Below are 10,091 nucleotides of genomic sequence, written 5' to 3'. Positions count from 1 at the left end.
TGTTTCCGCCCGGGATCGAACCGGGGACCTTGCGCGTGTGAGGCGCACGTGATAACCGCTACACCACGGAAACGGGTTTTTTTTTTTTTTTTGAAACAATAACTTTATTTACACATAAATATACACGTTATGCCGAGTGTTACACATGGTTCAGGAGCAGCTCTGACAGCGGATGTGTCCGTTACATGTTTGAGTGGTAAGATGACAGCAAACGTAAATCCAGGAGAAGAAAAAAGACACAAAGGCAAAGAGAAACCAAACAAAAAAGAAGGGCAAAGAGAACAGCAACACAGACTATACAAAAAACAAGGGCTGAAGGAATTGTGAGTGTCCTATTAGCTGGCGCTAATCTCTCTTGTACCTCAAAAGAGGGGCTGGTCAACATAGATGCGCTGGCTCGTTAAACGGTCCAATCACATTTTTTATTTTATTAATGGCTTAGACGTGTCCCTTCCTGCATCTTTCCTCATTGGTTTTGTAGCGCTTCAGCGCATGGCTGCCTCGGGCGAGCTTCCTTCGCAGTTCCAGGTCACAGTCAGATGTGCCCAATGCACTAACCGTCCATTGGACCTCCCGCAGAAAGTGTCGCCATGCGGGTTGTGGGTGGAGGGCGCACTCCACTGCGTCTACCCTCGCTTTCCAGAGGGAGTGGAGTCCAATGGCTAGGACACAATCACGGAAAGCAGGGTGCTCTGTGTCCACGCACAGGAACTTGAGGCCCGTCCAAGTGACGTTCCACGATGTTCTGAAGCACGATTGTATTTCGTGCCAGAAATACATCGCTGTGTTGCAGTCAAGGAAAGCGTGTTCTGCGGTTTCAGGTTTGCCACACAGGAGGCATCCGGCGCCCCAGGGAAGGAAGAAGCCCCGCTCCTGCTGACGCGCCATGACTGGCAACACTACCGCGTGGAAACGGAAAAAAAAAAATCTTTTGTGCCGACTGGGATGGGCGATTGCCTGACTCGCTTGAGCACATCGCCTCCACCCTGAGGGACCGGAGGCTGACGGTACAGAGGTGGTGGCAAAGTCTGCGCTACTAAGTCCCAGTATAACTTTCTTGGGTTCACAGTGAGCAGGTATTCCCAAGAAAAATACGTCTGCAGTGATGCCACCGCGTTCGCTATCTCCCCGTGGAACCCGGTGATGCGAGAGCCGTGATCGACAGACGCTGACGTGGCAAGCCACGGCCGCAAGTGAAAGGAGCCTAGGCATTGGATGGCCGCTTGAAGGAACGGGTCAGCCTGGTCGCGGAAGAAAATGAAACGCTGGACGACGACCTTGAGTTCTACGTTTATCAGTCCTATGCCTCCCCCCTCCGCACTCCAGGAAACAGGGCACCACGGAAACGGGGTGAGAGGCGCAGCCTTGGACGTGGTGTCGCACCGCACTTCTCAGTAACGCCACTGACATTGCATACGGTTACAGTGAACTAGTTTACTGTAGCAAGGTGACGACATTCAAGGTTAACTTCTTGGGAGCACACCAGAAACTAGTAAGTTTTTTTGTTGTTGTTGTTGAAGCTAAGCATAGAATACTCACCATTCGTCGGTCTAGCGGGTATAACCGATAGCAGGTCTAGCTAAACGCTTGCGAGGCCTTCGCGCAGAGGGAGTGTTTTCTAACGCAAGGGACGTAGGGCTTCCAAAGCGAACGAGCGGCGCGCAGAGTTTGAAAAAAAGAAAAAGAAGGAAGTAACATTCGCGGGTCGTAAAGAACACTTCAGCGGCCTTCGTTGAGAGGGGGTGCTTCCCAACACACAAGAGGGTAAGCCAATAAGCCAAGCGCGGGAAGTTTGAAAGACAAAAAAAAAAAAAGAAATCGTTTATTGTAAAAAAAAAAAAATGCCTTCTTGTCCATGGAAGTTCATTGCAGCCCGGCAGTTCTCCAGCGCACGAGAGGACGGGCCAGCGCAAAAGTACGTATAGTAGTTACATCTATCTAACGATAGATGTAACTTTTTAGCAGCATGTTGAGAATTACGTAATCTGTCGCGCCTTTTCTGCTTGCTTCCTCTGCCCCAACTCAACAGGATCCTAAAATGAGGTATCCGACCACGCGCTCTTTCTTTTTTTGTTTTTGTAGAATAAAGTTCTCTCTCTCTCTCTCTCTCTCTCTATCTCTCTCTTTAAACTACGCATCCCAACTTTTACTAACAACTAAGCTAGGAATCCTGGGGCGTTTATCTTTGGAGAAATTCGGAGGGCGTTTTTCGGAGTTCCCTTCTTTTTAGCGAAATTTCGGTGCTTTTTGGGGTTTATATCTTGTAAATATTCAATTCTCCGAAATTCAGATTTTATTCCGCTGTATTTTAAATACTCCAAGTCATGGGTGAAATGATATTTGAAACAGAAACACCTCAGCACGCTCGGAGCAAATATTTATTGTCACAAAGGCGTGACTGGCAGACACGCATGTGAACGCAAGCACGAATAGTTAAAGGCGAAACATCCAGGTTTCTCTTCTTACCACCTTAAAGCATGTAGTAATACACGCTAGCTTACTTTACGAATTTTTGTCGCTGATGGAAGCGCGTTCCTTTCAACTTATGATTCTCAGCCTAGCAAATGCAATTACAACGCTTGCCCTAGAAATGGGTATAGAGTGAGAAGCCTCAGCGCGTAGCGAGAAAACACTGACCGCTGCTCGGTGTTCTCCAAGACGAGAGGGGCTCAACAATGTTACTTATTGCGTAGCTATGGTAGCTTGAAAAGTTTATACCGGTCAAACCGACCGATTTATAAATGACCGCTTTCAAGCACGTGATGTCGCAGCTTTTTGTGTCCAACGAGATCACCTTAGATAACCCTTGTCTTTACACAAGTGTACTGAGCTTGAAAATGGGCAAAGCAGTATCCTTGTAAGACCGGTGGTCATCTGTAGTAATAGCTGAAAAGTGCGAACGGAGCTGATAACCTACCGGATATCGTAAACTGCGAAGTTCGATCGTCATTTTTTTGCCCCCGTCTGCAGTGATGTTCCGCGCAGAGAATTTTCCGTTTTTCGGGGAATTTCTGGTCGCAATTTTGGCCAAAAGGTAAAAAGGGAATCTTTAACTGATGCAGGGAATTTTAGGAGATGTTGAGAGAAAAGGAAAATATAGTCTGTAAACCAGACCGCGCATCATTGATGTTCTTTTCTTCTAAAGAGATCCCCTTTTACACTTCGTCGGTTTTATGTTAAAATATCCGCAGTTGTGTTTTCTCAAGCCACAAGCATCTAAGACTGCTTCCAATCCAGTTCATAAAACAGTAGAGAGCATAGAGGAAAGAATACTCCGTGAGGAAGAGCTAGTAAAACATGAAGCGGCGGCGGCTGAAGATCTGAAGCCTGTTTGCATGCATTCCTGCATGCGCAATATACAAACATGTATTTCGGGCGCGCCGAAGTCCGCGTGGTGTGCACGGGAGATGGCACCATCAGCACCGGCGCTGAGCTAAATTACTTCGATTTCCCAACATGTCTTGTTCTTTTTCAAGGGGCAGTTTTAACTTGGAACTTTCGCATACAAAGTGAGCATGCTGTTTGGTACAAAACGTAGAATTCATAGTCAAATGCTGCTGCGCGGAAGATCTAGTAGAATTTCGTTCACACTGAAACTCTGATTCTCTGAACGGCGTCTGCGCCCGGAAGGGTATACGTAAAGTAGACACAGGTGGCGCCGGCTAACGCTGGAACTCGAACAGGAAACGATTGGTTGATAGGGTACGCGCCGACGCAACGCAGGCGATGAGGCGCGCCGAAGTGGAGGGCTGCGGATTAATTTTGACGACCTGGGGATCTTTAACGTGCGCCGAAATCTTGTACACACGGGCGTTTTTACTTTTCGCCTCCATCAGATAAGCGGCCGCCGCGGCCGGCAATCGAACCCGCGACCTCGGGCTCAGCAGCGCAACGCCTTATAGCCACGAGCCACCGCGGCGGGTACGAACAGGAAACCACGTAAAGACTTATCAGCATGGAATTTCGCAGGGAGTTCTTGAGAATCCTGCGGAGAAAAAATACTAAAAATAGAAAATTTCCGAGCGTACAAATGGGAATTTTTATCCTCAGTACGGAACATCACTGTCCATGTGGTCAAAAATCGGTGTTTATCGGATAAATTCGAATTGTCAAAAGTTTCCCCTGCGAGTGTTGTTCTGATTTTTTTTTTTCGGATTAATCCAAAAACCCGGAGCCCTAACTATAGCCCCCATCGATGATGACGATGTCAGTTGAACGGTTACGCGTGTTTTTGCGCGTCGCTCACCTCGCACTTATCTAAAAAGAAGCGACTTGTCGCCCGTAGCTCGGAGAGATATTTACATGCAGTTGCTCGCAGACGATGCAAAAGAGAAGTCAGCATTGTGCAGTATATATTAATTGCCACGAGTACGAACCGAAACAATGGCAATTTCTCAAGTTTCAGGCAGTTGAGGCCTAACAATGGTCAGTGTGTTAACAGCACAACTCGGAGTTATTACTTTCTGATATGAACAAAACAAGCCATAATCAGAGTAAACGACCGAAATAAATTATTGACTGTGCACAGAGACCCTTCAAAACATGACGCAAACTCTTTCTAATATATTTTAAACGGGGACGGGTTGAATTGACGTTAGCTACATCATTTGCAACAAAACTGAAACCAAGTTCGCGTTCTAAAAACAAGTTAATAAATTAATCAACAATAATAATGACGCATCATACTGAAGCTGAAATTATCATCCCCCGAGAGTAAACACTGGTGTGTGAGGTTGAAAAGTGCCCACAGTTCTCCAAGGTTGTTCTGGGCAGCAGTTCCTGCGAGCACAAGCCTGTTCTTTGCAGGAACTTCACAGACAGCTTTTGTTTTCGTTCTACTCTTGATCTTGCGACCCTCGTCGAGAATGAGGTAGCACCAGAGGAACTGGCCCTTGTCCCGAGTGCAGAATGCCACGCTGTTTCCTTATACAGGGGCGCAGCTTGTTACGAGTACGATCCCCGTATCCGGACCCTGGCAAGCTTCTCCGTCGCGCTTTCCCGCGTGGTTCCTGTGTGGTATTCGAACACAGAAATACCGGGGCCCACAGTTCAAACTCCTTCTCCCAGCTTGAACTCCTCCTGCCAGGTGTCCGGCCTGCAGCGCGAGGTTCTGGTGAGTCGGGCGGCGACTAACGCTCGCCTGTCGGTCCACGGCGCCGAGGCTCCGATAGCGGGACTCCTGAAAGCCAGGCACCCTTGAGGGTCGGGTGGCGACCCGTGCGTCTGGCCTTGCGTCCGGCGGCAGTGCAGCGGCTGGAACGGGAGTTCGAACGCCACGCAGCATTGTGGGTTGGGTTGAGACGCGGGCGTGCTTGGCCTTCTCGGCCCAGGGAGTTGTGGCTCTGAGAAGGAGACCCGGACCTGATGCAATCTTCTGGGATGGGTTGCGGCTCGGGTCTTTGACCAGTGGCGTCAAACTCCACCGTGGAATTAAGCAGTCCTCAGAGCAGCGCCAACATGGCGGACAGAACACTGCACGTGCACCTGTCTGAACATCCTCCTCGTCGATGGACATGTAATCCGTATCCTCGCACCCCCAACTGGAATCGGCGCAGCGTGAAGACGTAAACGAGAGTAAATAGCTTCTGGATTGAATTGCTTATTGGGAAACAATTATTACCTTTGATGCCTCTTGCCCCTGTATAGGCATGTGGATAGTAAGATACTTTTTGCATTAATGAGCCGTTAAATTCTTATTTCAAAAATTGTTTTTCTGCATCTTTTCGTACACTTTCGAACCTCAGAAACGTAGAAACGAAATATTGAGCTGATAGTGTAAGTATTTATTGTTTTACGCGCGTGACATTTTATTGGGTCATTAGGCAATTGAAATTTTTCTTCTGAGAGTAGAAAATATTACTTTTTGTTTTCCTGAAAGCTAAGCCACCCTGATAATACAGAAACAAAATAATGCTATATAGTAGTGCCATTATTTACAGATTTATAGACAATCGGACCAACGAGGATTTCAGTTTCTCCACCCGCCCCCGTGATGACGATGATGATGGTCCTTAATGAATGAGTACACTAGACCTTCTTCTTTTCCACATCGCACAGCCGCGAGAAAGCGCAACCATGGTGATGTCTGTCGCAAAAGGCATCATTGAAGAACCCTTGCCCAGAAAACTAGCAGTTTTGGTTTCGTTGTTAATGCGCTAAAGGATATTTTGTGTTGTGTCGTCAAATGACGGCACCAGGGCCGAAAGGGTTAAGAGGAACTCTCCAATGGCCGGGCAAGCACGCAACCGCCTTTACTGCACCCAATTTCAGCGTGACTATAGCGATCGAAATGAGCTGCAACTGGGGGTCCAGATTCGGTGCGCGCTCACAATAAAGTGTCCTGTAATGATTTAGAAAAACTTGTTGTGCATGTTGATGGTTAATGATTTTTATGAGCATGCTTCCCTGCTCGTTGGGACGCGGGGTGAGGCCTATTGCTGCCTCGTCAGCCTATTTCAGTACTCAGGCTGTATTATGTGCTCCGCGGGCGACTGTGGGTATTGGGACTTGAGTACGTGTCGGCATGTGCCTCTTGGTCCTGCATCATTTCGCAGCATACTGAAACTGCCCTTTTCCTTTTGTTCGACTCGTAGAGATGCATCGTATACGCCTTGCAGTTCTATTGGAGCAAGTTTACTTATGCTACTGCCGGGCTACTTTTGTAGGCTCATTCATACTTCTCTGCTTTACCTGATAGGTGTTTTCTCCAACCGTCTTTATGTACGGGGTTCGTGTTCTTAGGAACATAGTTCATTCTGACGTTGCCGGACTTTAGCGACCACGGCATTGGTAACGGTGCGCTTGGTTATGAATAGCAAGCCAGACGGCAACATTGTGCTTACAATCAGAATTATTTGGTTTGGAGTAACGTCGTCTGTGCGTGGTTATACATGGCGAGGTATACATATAGGCAGAAACCTTGTGCTATAAGCAGAAGTGTTCACCAGTTTGGAGTGATGCCGCCATGTGCGGCCGCAGTTCACAGAGCGCTGTTTACCCCGAAAAGCCCGGAAATCACGGGTTAGCTCGGTTACTTGTTCAGTAGACGCGAAACTATCAACGTCAGTGCCCCTGTCCTAAATAAAAACGTATGTAAACCTAAATCACCATGATTGCAGCATATATGATAGTGGTAATCGTCGTCGTATTCTTTACCAACGCGGACGATTGTCAAAGAAAGTAAACGCGAACCATATTGTTAAGTGGCAGCAGGACAAACAAGACCAGCGAGGGTTGATGGCGCAGCAACCTATTTGCGAAGAGATGCAATGTATTTACAATTCTGCCATGATAGCTCTGAGTCCGGGCCATCCGCTGCTTCATCGTCGTCAGGGGCGGGACCCCTGGAGCTATGCGCCAGTGTCCACTTCTGCTTTCACAAAAATATAGTAGCCACATGATAATTCACTAACTGAGACCTTCCGCAAATGTCACAACCTTCTCGCAACACAGAAATGTCCCTATTGCAGCCTACATCGACAACCATGCAGATCTCTAGCATCGCCCTTGGCACTGCCCTGAATTCGCGCGAAACTTCCTAACCCCAACCTAAGATCCCAGTACCTCTTTCGACTGTCTGAGCAACCCTACTCTCCTTACCAAACAGCTCAGTTCGCATTCAAAAGCGGCCTCGCTCCTTCAAGGTAGCGTTATGGCCTACTAAACGTTTAGATTCCTGCACTATGGCCCCTAGAAATATTTGCATCTTTATATAGGGACCATACCTGCACTCGGTCTACGGATCACCTCAGGACTACCATGAGGCCTTCTCAAGAGCGATAATGCAGCCCCTAGAAATTTCATCAGAACATACCTCGCACTGTCGTCCTCTAACCCACGTAACGCATAGCTTCCTTACGTGGTTTTTATTTATTTATTTATTTATTTATTTATTTATTTATTTATTTGTTTGTTTGTTTGTTTGTTTGTTTGTTTGTTTGTTTGTTTGTTTGTTTGTTTGCTTGCTTGTTTGTTTGTTTGTTTGTTTGTTTGTTTGTTTGTTTGTTTGTTTGTTTGTTTACAAGGGTACTCAAGGCCTTGCCAGGTGCCAGGGCTGGGGAAACCTACATTGTTTTGTTTATCCCCGTGGCACTTGTAAAGTTGTGAGTAAAGGTATCATTAGAAGAACTGCCTGTAGAAAAGGAGAACCTCCTCCGCGCCACGCGTGCTTTACTTATACTGCGTGGAATTGACCTCCCCAGTGGGCTCGCTCGCTGGGAGGAGGTCGTGCTGCGGAGGCTTCGAGTTGGGGTGGCCTTATTTCCAGTAGTGACCCATGCTTGGCCTGCCCGCTATCACGCACCGTTTGCGGACACCTGCCCCTTTTGGACGGTCCCTGCGTCCGAAGCCGACACGAGCCACCTTCTATGAACCTGCCCTGCCCTTCAAACCTCTCGCCTGCAACACCTCCGACGCACAGGGCTCCATCCTTGGAGACCCCCTGATCTACAGCGGTGGATATGAGGCCCTCAGTACCGGTCGCTGCTGACGTTTCTGCGTGAAACAAATGTGATGTTGCATATATAACTGTTATGCCGTAAGGCAAACTCTCGCAAAAAAAATTATAATAACATGTGTGACAGCAAAACAACTTCTTTCCTTCCGTCACTCCTGCAGTGATAGCATTCTCATCTTTGTCCACAGGATGTCCCAAATCGTGAACCAATATTGCAGAAAAAAGAAGGAGGGCGTGGAATGCGGTCATGAAAACAAAAGTACTTAGTTTAGGAGTTGGGCTGCCTGTTTACATTGAAATGTCTGAAGATAACGGTGTAATGCTTTTGGTAACCCCTCATTCAGCATGTGCAGTCGAGGCACACAACAATTGTTGTTGTGGCGGTTGTTCTTGCTATAAAACAGGCGTTAAAACAGGCGTATTTACAATCAGCGGATCGGCCAAACACCTATGATTGAACAATTAGGGGGCGAAAAATATCGTAATTGATTACGGAGCTTTGTATAAGGATAATTAAGGCGGCTGAAAGCATAATTGAGATCTCGTCACTGCCTTCATCGTCTTCGTCGGCGCAGGGGATTAGCCAAGCACAATTAAGCACTAACTATCACAGTTGTTTCAAGTGACCGTCTTCACTCATCGTCACCTTCGTCGACACAGGACATACGGTCAATCATGATTACCTCTGTCGTCTAGGTTTCTGCATGCATAGGCAGCACCCCAAACAATCATTGACGGTTCCCTCGCGGTCTCCATCGACGTAGAATAATGGCTGAGAAGCTCCATGTGAACACCACGTTTGTAGACACCTTCTCGTTTGCGGCGTTTGGAGTGGTGTCCAAAACATGGAAAATTTATACGTTCATGTATTGTATATAGGGGAACAACGCCGAAAAACGGCTACTACACTCTTAATCTGGATCCACATAAGATCCACTTAGTAACTGGAACTTTTTTGCAAAAAAGTTCCACTTATATATTTGGAACCGTGTTCCATATATCCTGAAAATGTAAGTGGAACAGTGCAGCACATAATTTTGCAGCTAAATTATCTGGATCGGCGTTCCAAATAAAAGTATACGGATCACTGTTCCAAATAAACGGGTAATGTAAGTTACTGGAACACTGATCCACGTAAAATGATTATGGATTTATCCGGTGCGCCGTTCCAGGTACCTTCAGACCAGCTGTTTATATAAAACGGTGTTCCGATAGACGTTGAGAAGCTGTCTATGGGACTCCACATTTCCAATATATCTGCTTTCCTGTTGGTATAAACTAAGGTCATTTGCCAGGCTGGCGGATGCGTTGGTATCAAAAGGAAACCGCAAGCACCATTCTAACGCAGCCTTGACATATGGCCCAGAGTGATACCAACAATTAGAAAACAGAAACCGCCGCAGCGGTGTGGTCCCTGACAGTTCCCAACAGTTGCCTATCGGAGCACAGTTCTATATAAAAGTTGGTCTGAGATACCTGGAGCGGCACACGGAGACTTTGGCTTCATCCGCCGCATCCTGTTCTGAGTTTTGGCTGCATGTAAAAGAAACAAGACTCGCATTAAAATACATACCAAACCAACTATTAGCACTGATACAATGCTTTTCAAAACGCTAAGCAAATTTTATTCGCTCGT

General features: G+C 47.1%; 1 non-coding gene across 1 annotated transcript; it reads right to left on the bottom strand.

Moving 5' to 3' along the window:
* Nucleotides 1-73, bottom strand: Trnav-cac (transfer RNA valine (anticodon CAC)). Its single transcript has one exon. It is a non-coding gene; the product is annotated as a tRNA-Val (tRNA).
* Nucleotides 74-10,091: the final 10,018 nt, after the last annotated feature.

Source organism: Haemaphysalis longicornis, unplaced genomic scaffold, assembly GCF_048455015.1.
Source record: "Haemaphysalis longicornis isolate Haplotype H1 unplaced genomic scaffold, Haemaphysalis longicornis Haplotype H1 scaffold_256, whole genome shotgun sequence".
Taxonomy (NCBI): Eukaryota; Metazoa; Arthropoda; class Arachnida; order Ixodida; family Ixodidae; genus Haemaphysalis; species Haemaphysalis longicornis.
Note: the sequence above shows the minus strand (reverse complement) of the source record. Positions and strands in the feature narration are given on the sequence as shown.